The sequence below is a fragment of the Musca domestica genome, unplaced genomic scaffold (assembly GCF_030504385.1).
Source record: "Musca domestica strain aabys unplaced genomic scaffold, Musca_domestica.polishedcontigs.V.1.1 1, whole genome shotgun sequence".
NCBI lineage: Eukaryota > Metazoa > Arthropoda > Insecta > Diptera > Muscidae > Musca > Musca domestica.
Genome location: NW_026712114.1, coordinates 27,240,955 through 27,255,441, shown reverse-complemented (window position 1 = coordinate 27,255,441; position 14,487 = coordinate 27,240,955). Strand labels below are relative to the sequence as shown.

Sequence of the window (14,487 nt, the reverse complement as noted above, 5' to 3'; positions counted from 1 at the left end):
TATATTTTTTGGTTTTGTTTCTTTTTTTGGCGAAATAGTTTAAACGCGACATATGTGTGGCTATATTAAAATCATCACCAAAGCAAAAAACGAGGAAAATGCCATAAAAGGATAATAAAAAAAAAACCGAGTGCCAAATATGCTAAAATATTAGCAAAATTCTGCTATCACTTAGCGCGGGTATACGGTTAATTTGAATGGAGATTAAAATCAAATTATTTATATGCAGTTGAAAATGCTTTGAGAGAAATGAAAATACAACAACAAATTGAGAGCAATGACTGATTGAATGACAAAGTGACATATTTGAAATCTATATGGGATTTTCTTGTTATGGGTGGTGAATTTTCGAATTGGTTTATTGACTTAATCTACAGGGTCAGATGAAAAAAAAAATGCAACAAAGTCGAATGCCATAATTTTTAAATTTTTTGAATAAAGGCAGAAAATGTCGGAAATAGCATCAAGTTTTAGAATAAGTTCTGATTTGTTCTAATTGGCAACCTTTGGCACAAATTATGGCCTTCCAACTAACAATGAAACCGCCACACGCTCCCCGAATGTTGCTCTGCGGTATTCTGGCCCATTCCCGGCCAAGAGCTTGCTTGAGGTGATCGACACTTTGGTATTTTCTAGTGCCAACTTTACCCACCACAATATTTTCGCGATAATATTCCGCATATATTCTGATGCCACTGTCGATTAATACGAGCGGAGAGCGACCATCGGCTGTTATGGTGGCCCACCATGGACGGCCCTTGAGTTCTGGTGGCCAACCGAAGGTTGTTTGTTTACAAACTGCTGAACAACGAATGTTTTCTCATCGGAGAAAACCAAATTCGGCTGTTCACCACTTTCGGCAAAGCGAAGCAACACTTCAGCTCTCTTGAGTCTATTTTCTTTCTGTTGCGGTGTAGGTTCTTGCACTTTTTGGAATTTCAATGGCTTTATCCCGAGCTTATGTTTCAATATTTGCGGAATGGAATATTGCGATATGTTCAGATCACGAGCCATTTTTCGGCCACTTCGACGTGTGTTACGATCAAATCGCTTCTTTACTTTTCTAACCATTTCTGCTGATGTTCCTGTTTCCTCCCGTCCACTTTTTTGACGTTGGGCTACGCTACCGGTATCACGGTAACGAGCGATGGTACGAGACACAAATGATATATTCACATTTAAATTCTGGAGTGCTCTATCTATAGCCACTTATGGGTTTTCAGCCATATATAAAAATATTACACTATCACGCTTAAATTCCATCACCAAAATGCTTTTGTACGCTTGTAAACAATATAATGAGCTGTCACTGGAATAATTTTAACAGCTGTCGGACGAGTGGCTCAGAAATGACAGCAGTCTGAAGTTGGTTGCAGTTTTTTCATCTCACCAAAGAAATTTTGTATGAAGGTCAGTCTTGGTGCGATATGGCTGGATTTTGGAAATTCATACTAAAAGGATACGAAAAGCACTAAAATGTGGTAAAAATTTAATACTTTGAGCTGGACGACCGGAAACAGGTGGAATATGGAGTGAGTGTCACTCCTGGAGTGCAGAATAGATGGTTGTTGGAAATTCGAACCTTAAGATAACGACAATTTCTTACAAAACTTCTATAGTAGTGCTTCTAAAATAGTACCATTATCTGAATGGATGGATTATGTGAATGGATGGAGCTACAAACTTAAAATTTGGTATCAGAATCAATATTGGACAGTAAGTTTGATATATGAAAGTGATTCTGGAAATGTGTTCTGAGTGTGCATACTGTACTAAATGGTGCTAAATTGGGTTTATATTGAACGGATGGAGCAGACATTTTGAAAATTTTGAATTGGGGTCCTTGTTGGTGGTAGGTCCCTGTTGGAAGTAGTTTTGAAAATGATAAGTGCAGAAAAAGTACTAAGTAGTACATTATTTAGTACAAATTTGTATTGTGTGAAAAAATAGTGCTTGCCGTTTCAAAATTTGTATTAGCATGGAGGTGGTTTCGGTTGTGTGTACAATAATTGTATGAAAATTAATATATTTGGTATTGGGCGGAGGGATATTGATACAGTTCTGAAATTTGATATTTAGGTAGCAGTTGCATTCTGTGTTTGAAATTTTCGCGGCGGCTTAGAAATGGGCCATATTTTTGTACGAAAAGTACTAAATTTTAGTGTTGAGTGAAAGGGTACAGCTGAATGCCTGAAATTTAATACAGATGTAACTGTTGGTGTCTGTGGGCTAAGAATGGAGGTGGTTTTGGAAATGAGTACTACAATTGTAGAAAAGGAATAAACGGTACTATTTTTGATATTGGCTGAGGGAATAATTCTGGAATCCTCAAGTTTGGTATTGAAATATCTATTGGTGTAGGGTATAGATATATGGAGGTGGTTTTGGAAATGTGTGTGACAGTTTATATAGATGTCAGTGTTGGTGTCCGCGGCTAAGATATAGATGTGGTTATAGAAATGTTGGCTATAATTGTTCGAAAAGTAATTAGTGGTACTAAATTGGTTAGGCTGGAATCCCGAAATTTGATATTGAGGTATATATTTAGTATCTAGGTTTGAGATATGGAGGTGGTTTTGGAAATATATAATATAATTTTACGAAAAGCACTAAATAGTACAAAATTTGGTATTGGGTGAAGGGATAGGGCTGAAATTCTGAAATTCGATATAGATGTCGCGGTTGGTATTTGATTGTGGTTTTGCAAATGCGTGCTATAATTGTTCTGATATTTAATATTTAGATAACCGTTCTATCCTAACTTGATACTTGGAGTGGGATTGGAAACCCACAAAATTTTGTGTTGAGTGAAGAAATAGATCTGAAATCAGTAAATGTGATACTGAGGTCTCTATTGCTATCCAGAATTGAGATATGTGGAGGATTTTGGAAATGTGTACTAAAACTGGTACTTTTTTAGATCAGTGCTGATTCTTTTGAATATGCGTATCTCAATATCAAATTTCAGAATTTCAGCTCTATCTCTTCACCCAATACCAAATTTAGTAATATTAAATTTGGTATTGTGTGAAGAGATAGAGCTGAAATTCTGAAATTTGATATTGAGGTCACTGTTGGTTTGTAGCGTTTATATATGGAGATGTCGACATAGTTTTGGACAGAAAAAGTCCTGCTTTAGCCCCTATATTGCTATAGCCCCTATCCTTCCGATATTCGGTATTTTGATGAGTGTAGAGAACTTTTTACAGAACTTGAATTTCGGCATTTACAGACATACTTTTATATAAATTACCATTTACAGACATAGAGTTTTGACAATCTAGTTCGCTTAAGTGTTTTTATACCCTCAGCCATATGGGCAAAGAGGGTATATATCATTTGATACGGTCAAAACGTGCCTAGTCGAAATAACTGTTTTAGACCTTAGGTTTCTTTGGACAAAATCCGTTTCAGGACATTTTTTTAGTCTATCTAGCGATGTCTGTCCAATCGTCCGTCCGTACGTCTATCTGGCTGGTGCGCAAGATATCTCTCGAAGGGAGTATCCGATTTGGTCCAGTCTTGGTACATCGTAAAATTTTTGTTAAACTTAGATCGAGTTCGGTCCACTACTTCTGGTATCTCCCCCACAAGGATCGAAATTTTCGAATAAAATAATTTACTGCACAGAGAGAGAAAGGATAGTCGATTTTACTCCAACTTTGTCAATCCTAATATTTGCGTCTGTGCTAAGTCAGGTGCAAAAATGGATGATTTTGGTTCACTCCATCAAGTACCTCCCCTGATGTAAGAATCCGATTGTCCGATGGGTCTTCCCCCACAAAAGGTCGAAATTTTGAATATCCATGAAACTCATAAAACGCGAAATTAACATCCGATTCCATTTAGACTTGGCACATGTGAATATTTCTATGAACACAGCATCTCTTATAAATACAGTAGAGATCGGACCATTCGTTCTGGTATCTCCCCCATAAAGGGTCAAAGTTTTGAATAACTAAAACGTTTATAAAATCCGAAATAAGCATCCGGTTCTCTTCATATTTCAAACATCCCATTATTTCTACAAACACAAGATATGTTGTGAAGAAGGGATATATCGGTCCACTCCTTTTGGTACCTCCCCCACAAAGGATCAAATTTTTAAAAGTGTCTGAATTAATGATTTCGAATAAAATTTGATATAAATGTTCGATTTTCTTGAAATTTTGCCCTTATCAATATTTTTATCTGTATTAGATGAAGTATATAAATAGAGTACTTCGGTAGACTATATCTGATACCTCACGTACATTTTAACATTTTCTAAATATTATCACATATCTCATGCACGACGAAATATTTATATCATATTGATCATAACAGAAGTCAAAATATATTTAAATAATCGAACATAGGCTGAGAGCACACACCTGTCGGCAAACCCGACTGATACTTTTTAAGTTGTTTTTTTTTTATCTGAAACTTAAAAAAAATAAAAATTAAAAAAAAAATAATGTATGAAATTAATTTCTTATGCATCGGTTATGTAAATTCGTAGACAAAATTAACAAACATTTCTAATTATTGTTTTATATTCTGGAAATCTACTAGAAAAATCAATTAATCTCCAGCTCAATAAACCACAGCCCAAACATAATAGTAGTTCTTTATATGTCTCATATCTCGGTGACTCCATCCCACACCTCTTCTTGCCACAAAACGGATATTTCATTTGTGAAACATATGTTCTCTCTCTCTCGCTCGCTTCTCGCATAAGACTAGATTTCGCAGTGCATTGCAAATAACCACGTTCTGTCACAAGTTGTGAATGTGGCATTAAATTTATTACATTTGGCTTCTGCCACTGCAATGTCGGATGTCGTGTTTTTTGTCGTTGTCTTTTGTTTTGTTTTCTTCTCTTCACATCTAGTAAATGTGTAGGAGCCACAAGCAAGCAAAAAAAAACGACTGGAATAATTTTATCATTTTTCTTATTCATGTTGTGGAAATAGCATGGCCGGTAATGGATTTTCATACATGTTGCAGCATGCTCGAAAGCAAAAAAGAAACTGAAGAAAAAAAAACAAATCACTTATTCTGATATTCAGTTTCGACATCATTTTGTGGTTTAATGGAATTAATTGTTTTCTTTCAATATTGCTAAACTCTGCTGCAAAAAAGACTTCTTCGGTCATGTTGGTTTGATCATGTATGTAAGTATGTATGTACACTGGTGGCCAAAACTAAATCAACTGAAATTAAAAGGAGAATGAATGCCCTGTAACTTCTTCAAAAATTAAGAAAATGAAAACGTTTTTCTTGTTCTAAATTAGGTACTTTATTCACTTTTTAAAAACCTAAAACATAAAACCAAAATTCATTTTTATATAAAAAATAATGTTTGGTAAAGTCAATTAACTCGATTTTGGCTTGGACAAAACAAAAGCAACTCTGTTGTACATTCATATAACCGCTGCAATTTCAGTTGTTTTTACTGTGATATTTATCGCTTTTTGCTTCCTTCGACAATTTCGCTTGTCATAAATCCTTTTTGAGATGTTTTTTACAACAGTATGTGTTTTTCTTTTCGTTTTTTAAGTACTCCCCAAAAAATTTTTAAAAATGACTAGTAGCAAATACAGTACCTGAATAAAACAGCAAATTATCAGTGATTATCAAAACAACATATCACAGAAAATGATTTCCGAGAAATAATTCATAAATATTTATGTGATTTCATAATTATTTCTGTATACTAAGTAAGTTTTTTGAAACTGGATCAGTAGTAACAGTCTATAACGGATGAAGGCCGTGAAAAACTTCAGCCCGTACTGATCCACAAATTGTGAGAGAAATAAAAAACAACTATTTAAGAGTTCAACGGGATTGGTGAGAGAGTAATCATTGGATATAAGCTCGAGATCAGTGCGTAGACGAGTAGTGGCAGCTGGTCTGCATGCCCGTAAGATATCAAAAAAACATTTATATCTGTTTATAAAAAATCGAAAAGGCTTTCGGAAACGATAATATTAAGTGGAATCAAGCTCAATGGAAAAACATTATTTCTGGGATGAGTCTACGTTTAATATTAAAGGCTCAGACGTGAAAAATTTTACGGTGAGAAGGCCAAAAAATGAAGGACTCAAGCCGCAGTGTTGCAAAGGTACAGTGAAGCATGAGGGAGGGTCAAAAGTGGCGTGGCGCTGTTTTTCTTTCTATGGACTTGGGCCTATCCATAAAATAAAGGAAGTTGTGGATCGGTTTGTTTATAAAGATGTGTTGGACATCACGTTGTTCCCTTACGCTGAGTAAAATATTCGGCTGATTTGGGTGTTTCAGCATGACAAGGATCCCAAACTTGTCAAATATTGGTTGCGGGAGTCAAAAATTGATGTTTTGTTATGGCCGGTACAATCACCTGACCTAAACTCCATAGAAAACCTTTGGAGTATCGTAGATAGGAAGATCAAGCGAGATTCGTAAATAAATAAGCAAAACATTTTCTAAAGAATTCGGGATGCCTGGAAAAGCACACCCAAGGATGAAATTGAGCGTTTTATAGATTCAATGTCTCATAGGTGTGCAGCTGCTATCAAAAATAATGGTTATGCTATCGACTACTAGCCAAAATTTAATTATTTTAAAATAAAAATTAAAAAATTGCTTTAGTTTTGACCAAGCAAAAATTGGGTCATTTTAGTTTCTTAAAAGTGAATTAAACCCCTCATTTAAAACTGGAAAAATAATTACGATTTGTTTATTTTTGTAAAAGTTACAGGACATTTATTGTCTTTGCGATTTAAGTTGCTTTAGTTTTGGCCACCAGTGTATGTATGTATGTGTGTGGTTGGTGTTTGGGTGCGTATGATTGATGTTGGAGAGAGGAAAAACGACTGCATTGCACCTACTGTCAAATGTGATAAATGAAGTTGAATTTTTGGAATATGCTGATTCGTTTTCATTGAATATATTATGTAAGATTAATTGATATAATAATGGAAGAAATTATAGATGTTTTAGACAAATTGCTTTTTTTGAGACTGCATGTCAAATAAATATTCACACAACAATCTATACATATAAAAGAAAGTTGTGTTAGTTACTACGCTTATAACTCAAGAGCGGCTTGAAGAATTTTTACAATTCATACAATTTTGGAATATGCCAATAAAAATGTGAATGAAAAAAATATTTTTGGCGGAACATTTTTTCTTCTTGACATACTATATTGAAGAGTACATATTTTAATGTTTTAAATTCTGAATGAATAATATCAAAAATGAAATGAGTGCACAATACGATATTAAATGGCGATCTTTCAAGTCTAAATTTGGCATCTAGCTTTCAATTCCAGGACCAACATCGTGCTTCAGCTGGAAGGTGCGAACACATTTCAACAAACAAAAATTACCGACAAGGCGTTATGGAGCTCCTTTTAAAACATGGACCTACTTGTTTTATCTGACTATAATCCCATCGATGAGAACTCAAATTCAATATTCATTGCGACTGCAATCAGTGAAATACGGAATATAAAGGATACAAAATAGTAGAGCTGATTGTACAGTTAGTATGAATAGGATCCTTCCATACATTCTTCCTAAACATTCAAGATACCTTATATCGCTTTTGCGGGATGAAATGGGTCATAACACCAATTTCAAGTATTTTTTACATTTTAACCATATTCCTCATACTAATTTCGGGAAATGTTAATAATTTGAGAAGAAACAAACAAGGTCTTAAAAAAAGTCTTTTTTATTTGGCATCTCTATTTCTAGGGGAAACATCTTCTAATAAAATTTTCAATTTTCGGGGTAGGGCCCATCTTGGTCTTGGTTTATGAATTGACTTGGCAAAAAAATTATATTTAGGCTATTCTGGGGTAGAGAACCATCTAACCGATAATTGTCCACATGGGCATTTATTTAAGTATAGGCATTTATCTAAGTATAGTCCCCACATTGGTGTACCCCCAAGTCCACTTTCCCAACCAATGTGTGGGCAGAAAAGAATATTTTGTATTCTAATGAATTTGTAACCGTCAAGAGAATATTGGTTGGGTTTTGTAGATTTTGGATGGACGTCTATATGAAATAAACACCGAAATGTCAAACTGGGATTCATTCAGTCGGCAATTGTGGCAGAAATATAAAAAAGTTACGAATATTTGAAAGTAGCACGGGACCGAACGTTTTCTTAATCGTCATTGAATTATACTATGATGAAAAATGTGGACTTTATGGGGTCTCCAACGCACAAATAAAATGACAAAAAATTAATTCCATTCTTACGGTCATGAGTGTAAAAGAGTAATTATCTCTGACTATTCTGAAACCATTCTGCCCTCAATTCTGAGGTGGACGAAACTAATACCAAGCGGCGTGGTATTCTAAACGTTGAAAATACAAATTCCAAATTACAGCTAATTTCAATAGAAAATGTTGCTTAGTTCTTTACAATATCAAAAATTGAGCTTAGTTTTCACATGGGGCTATTCTAGATTTTCTATATCATATAGGTTTTTAACACTCAAATTAAAGCCTATGGCTGAAAAATTAGATCAGGCTGTTCAAAATATCTAAAACCGACGGTAGATGAACATCTATTATGGTTTTTGTCATGAATATTTATTTCTATTCAGAAATTACTTATAATTAAAATTGTGCAGCTTACATAAGTCAGATTTATAATTTATCATGCTTTAAAAAACATGCATTAAAGACTAAAAGTACGGGCCGGCAACACAGACCGGGCCAGCTAGTATATGTATGTATATAAATAGAGTTGTGCCAATCTATTTCGAACAAACGAATGAGTCTAGTTTTGTCTAGTTCCGTGGACTCCACTCGTTTAAATGAAAACTTTGCGTTTGAGTAATATGAAGTTTATTAAATCACTGAAACGCTTAAAAAATGGTGTATTGAAATATGAATTAGATTGCCACAAATCTACATATAAATGGTATATGCACGTTGCTGATAAACTATATACTTTGTGTAAATTAAGAACAAATTATTTATTTCATTTTAGACTTATGAAATGATATATACTCTCTATAGACTGGGGGTATAAAAATTATCGCCAAACTATAATTTTCAAATCAGAACTTATTTCTAAGAGAAATAAAAAAGTTGTGCCCATTATTTTACTATTTGTGAGATATGTGGAAATTTTTGGAAAATGTGGAAATATGCGTGAGGTAATAGATATAGCGGACCAAAGTATTCCATTTTCATACCTCATCTAATACAGTTAAAAATATTGGAATGTGCAAAATTTGAAGGAAATCCAACATTTATATCCAATTTTATGCGAAATCATACATTTCGATAAATCGCAAATTAAAACAGATATAATTATTGGAAATTGTGACCACTTATTTGTGAGGTACCAGAAGGGGTTGGCAGATGTATTTTATATTCACAACAGATCGAATGTTAGTAGATGTAGTAATGTTAGTAATGGGCTGTGTGAAATATGAAGAGAATCGGATTCTTACTTCGCATTTTATGATCGTTTTAGTTATTCCAAACTTTGACCCTATGTGGGGGAGGTACCAGAAGAAACGGTCCGATCGGCACCAACTTTATAACAGATCTTGTGTTTATTTGAATTATTAAGATTTACCAAGCCTGAATGGAATCGGATGTTAATTTTTCGTTTTTCGAGCTTCATGTATATTCAAAATTTTGACCTTTTGTGGGGGAGGTACCAAAAGGAGTAGACCGATATATTCCGTTTTCACACCAGACCTTGGTTTAATAAAAATATAGTTATGTATATAACTTGAAGAGATCCGAATGCTTTTTTCGGAATTTATGATAGTTTTGGTTATTCAAAACTTTGACCATTTGTGGGTGAGGTACTTCGGTTGACTTTATCTGCTACCTCACGCACATTTACACATTTTCTAAAAATTATCACATATTTCATACGAAGTGATGGTCCAAACCTGGCTCATCACAAAATTTATATATCTTTTTAGGTCCGATACAAAATGGACAATATTGGCCCATTCCATAGAGGGTCAACATTCGAATAATCATAATAGAAGTCAAAATACATTTTAAATAATCGAATATTGGCATCTATCGGCAAAACCGACTGTTACTATTCAACGTGTTTTCATTAAATGTAGGTCTAGTGCGAAAATGAGATATATAGGTTTACTTCTACGGTACCTTCTCCCGAGCGATAAAATTTTGAAATAGCCTATATCTGACATTAAAGGAAAGAAGAAAAAGTTTTTATCACAAGGTATATTCCTGGCAAAAAATCTTGATTTTGTATAAATTCTGTAATTCCAGGATATTTTAATGGTGTATTTTGAAAATATTTTTTGCTATGTCTTCGGTTTTGTAAGTATTTTTTGGATATATATGTTACGAATTAAAAAAAGAATCTTTCAAATTTCAAAAATATTTTTTTAATGATTTTTCTAGTAAGAAACAAGTGAAAAAGCAGTTAGTTCGGCCGGGCCAACTTTGAATACCCTCCACCATTAGGAAAGAATTTGAAAATTTTCCGAAAAATAATATCCGCTAAAAATTATGTTACAATACCGAATATAGCCCTATATATTGGGCCCAAAAGTCCTGCAGACATAATATACATTTGAATAAAATTTAATCAACCTACTTCTTATCTTTCGGAAGCTAGAGTGATTTACACAGACGGACAGACTGAGGTACGGGCATCGCTAAATCGACATAGAATTTTATGCTGATCAAAAATATATACTTTTTGGGGTTTAAAATGTATACTTCGACGTGTTACAAACGGAATGACCCTCCATACTATGGTGGAGGTATAAAAAGGGGTAATTTTTACATGACCACATTTAATTACTTATTAGAACATTACTACATTACTAGAACAAATCTTGGATATTGTTTAAGTATTACTGGCTAAAATAACCGATTGGGAGTATCTTCTTGATTTCCTACCCAACAAATTTAGAATTTATACAAATATATTTAATGCTCCCTGCCCAAAAATTATAGTTAAAAAATCTTAAGGATTTTTTTTTTTTTTTTTTTTTTTTTTGTTAAGAATTTTTTGACCATGTCTTTAGATTTAATACATATGTTGTTAATTTTTAAAAAATTCTTTGTGGGGTCTTCTTGGACAAAAATCGTGGAATTTTAAGAATGTCCTTATAATATATATTTTTTTCAAGTAAGATAAATTATGGATTTTTGTTAATATTTTTTCAAAATTTCTGGCTAAACATTTTAGGTTTATAAGGAATATTATCCATATTTCCTGCCCGAAAATTTTGAATTTTTTAGAAATTCCTTCAGGGCTTCTTCTTAAGGTTAATTTTTTACCTACTTTGTTCAGAAAAATATTGACTAATCTCATCCCAAAATTTCCCCATTTTCTCAAAATAAATCTCATATGCTTCTATCCCAACCGCAATAGAAAACATTTAACAAATGTTCAAAGTCCCATATTTTTCCAAAGAAAAGGAAAGAAAACTGCACTGAAAAAAATGTAATTTTTTTCCTCATACGCTTCACAAGATAATCGCTTTTAGACTTACTTTATGTTCATTGTCGTTGAATCCTTGTGCCCGAATTGCAGGCAAACACAAATAGAGGAAACGGCATAGTAATGTTGTACAAGTGTGACAATTTCAGCGGTAGACAAACAGCGACACCCATGTATGCATGAGAAAATGGAAAAAATTCAATTTCCTTTTACATATTTTGTTGCCACAGCTTACGTTTTTAGCGAAGAATTTTTTTATTTACTTTTAGTTACTTTTGTGTCGTAGTTATTTTGCACTCAATAAATTTATTTTTTTTTTTGGTTAGCACTTAAAAGTCTATTAAGGTTCTTTCTTTGTTGGGGTTGTTGTAGTTGATTTCATTCATCTGCAATTTAATTCACACGTTTATTCAATTCATTGATTGAATTCGATTCGTTTTTTTTTCTTTTTGTTTTATTTGATGATTTTATGGCATTTTAGTTAATCGAAAAAAAAAATTAATTTATTTGATTACACTTTCATGGAAAATGGGATTTTTTCGCCAATTTTGTTGAAATGATTGATGAGGGGAAAATTTGGATGTTATTTTTGTTTCTTTTTTTTAGGTTATTTTTTAAGATTTTAGTTTTTATAATTTTCTTTTGGTTTGAATTTGATTTAGATTTTTTTTAGGTAAGCTTTTTTGGGTAAGATTTGTATTTTATTTTTCTTTCCTTGCGTGTTTTGTTTTCTTTTCCAAATATTTATTTGTCTTAACGCTTGATTGGTTATACCGTTGATTTATTCGGTTATTTTTTCCTCCAACAAAATATCTTCACACTTTTTGGTTTGAATTTCTTTAGAATTCCATTTTTACTTCATTGCTTTTAAAGGGTTCAGGCGAAAATTCGCCACTTTATTGGTCATTATTGGCATTCACTTCATTCTTTTTATTTTGTTTATTTTTTTTATTTTATAAAATTCCCCTTGGCTTAATATTTACATTTCACACTCGGCTGCTGCTACTGCTCCACGCTCCATTAGAAATGTAAATTTTTTATGACTTGCCTATTTCTGTTTGCTGCTCTTTCCCACAAAAAAACGGGGCAAATTTCAATTTTCATTTATTTTCTGGAATGCTAAACCTTTTTCTGTTTTCATTGGCGGAAAATCCAGAATAAGAATCTTTTTCCCTTTGTTATTTTATTGCCTATTTTTAGGATTTAGTCAATGAAACGAAATAAGGGTCCCGTGGCCACACAACATTTTGGCATACTAATGAAGAAGAGGCGATTTTATTAATGTACCGTACCCGGAGCACACACACACTCTCGCATAGACCAAAGATCCACTGTTTATCCCTTCGTAATCCTTTTTTTTTTTTTTTTTTGCTTTTCCTTATCTCAAATTATCTGGTTTTTGTTTTTCGCCCGCCTTTTATTATTTTTCTCTATTTTCAAATATCCGTAACCGAGATGTTGGCTGTTCAAAGTTCAAATAACAAATGAAATTTTGTAGCATACATTTGGGCACATTAACCCCTTGCATATGTTATGCACACACGCACGCACGCACACACATAATAATCGATCTAAGTCCAAACATATGTACGCACACACACACTCGCATGCATTCACATTGTCCTGCCATGGAAAACCAAAATTTCCCATACACAGATATTCAATTATTTATAATGTGCGTACACACATACACTCATACGCAGAGAAATGCGTAAGCCTGTCTCCGAGTGTGCGTGTGTGTGTTGGAAGTTTTTGGGCCTCTATTTTTGGTTAGCACATATCACTAAAAATTACACACTATCATTGTATGGGACCCGCACACATACACACTTACACACATGTACATGGACATCTCCCTTTATGGCACATCCTTTAGTATTTACTATACGATATGGCCTTGTCAACTCCCACCACACACACACACATGGATGCTGTTGAAGCCTAAAAATGTTGCTGCTTTTGTTGCTGTCTCTGCCACATATCTAATGGCCTTTCACACACACACACACACGCACGTACACACACTCACTCACATAAATTCTATTGCCCACTATCCCATAGACAAACTGATAATGTTGGCCTACAGCATCACAACCATTAATCTTTCAATTCAAACAAGTCCTAAGAGTCCTTTGCCATGGACAGAAGAGACTCACACACACTCTGGCTATATTTCCTTGTTGTTGCCCAAAAACACTAAAGTGGCTGTGAACTAAAATGTTCCGCTAACTCTTTTAAACACGTCCAAACGTTTTGAAATGCCGGCTAAGACTGAATTCTAAAAATTGTTGACTTGGCTCAACACATGCAGGCAGGCAGCCAGCCATCCAGCGCCAGCAAGCAACATCAGGCAGAGTTAAAACAACAACAACATCTTCGTTACACATGGCTCGGCCAAGCACAGCACCATCCTTCCATCTCCCCTCTCCATCATGACGGAGATTAACAATCATCTAAACAAATGTTTTGGCCTAGCGCAATGTTTACATGAAGAATCCTACCATCCAAATTTATCTGCTGCATTCACAACTCTCTTTGAGCAACAACTTCTCTTTATTATCTCAGCAACATTCTCTGGTTCTCTTTGCTTTCCACACACTCTTTCTCTCTCTTCCATCTGGCAATGTGTTTTGTTTACATGCCAAACTTTGTGCATTCACGTTGGGAAAAAGGGTATAAACACATCAGCTGTGTGTGGTTGTATAGATGTGTGTGTGTTTGTGGTGGTGGTGGTATCAACAACGTGTTTTGTATTGTTGTGTATACACACTATACACACCATTGTTATTGTTATTTTTTTGTCGTGTTTGAAATCTTGTCCTCCGTTGCGTATGAATGAAATTCAATTTTTGGTATTCCTCTTGCCAGGCATTGTTCAACGTCATTGCTGTTGTTGTTGTTGTTTGTTTATTTGCGCGCTTTTTTTCTCCTCCTTTGTGCGTGTGATTCAATATATGTGTGTTGCTGATGATGATGATGACGGTGTGCTCCATTTATCATTATGCGGTTAAATATCCTTGGGCGAGTACAAAAGAGAGGGAGAGAGAG

At 34.0% G+C, this 14,487-nt stretch overlaps 1 protein-coding gene across 1 annotated transcript in view; it reads right to left on the bottom strand.

The window, feature by feature from the left end:
- Positions 1 to 11,878, bottom strand: part of LOC101892598 (cell adhesion molecule Dscam2) — a 256,452-nt gene extending 244,574 nt beyond the window's left edge. Inside the window, exon 1 of the mRNA XM_059121268.1 lies at positions 11,492 to 11,878. The gene's annotated coding sequence lies outside the window, so the exon portion shown is untranslated. The remainder of the gene's footprint in view (positions 1 to 11,491) is intronic.
- Between the last annotated feature and the right edge of the window lie 2,609 nt (positions 11,879 to 14,487).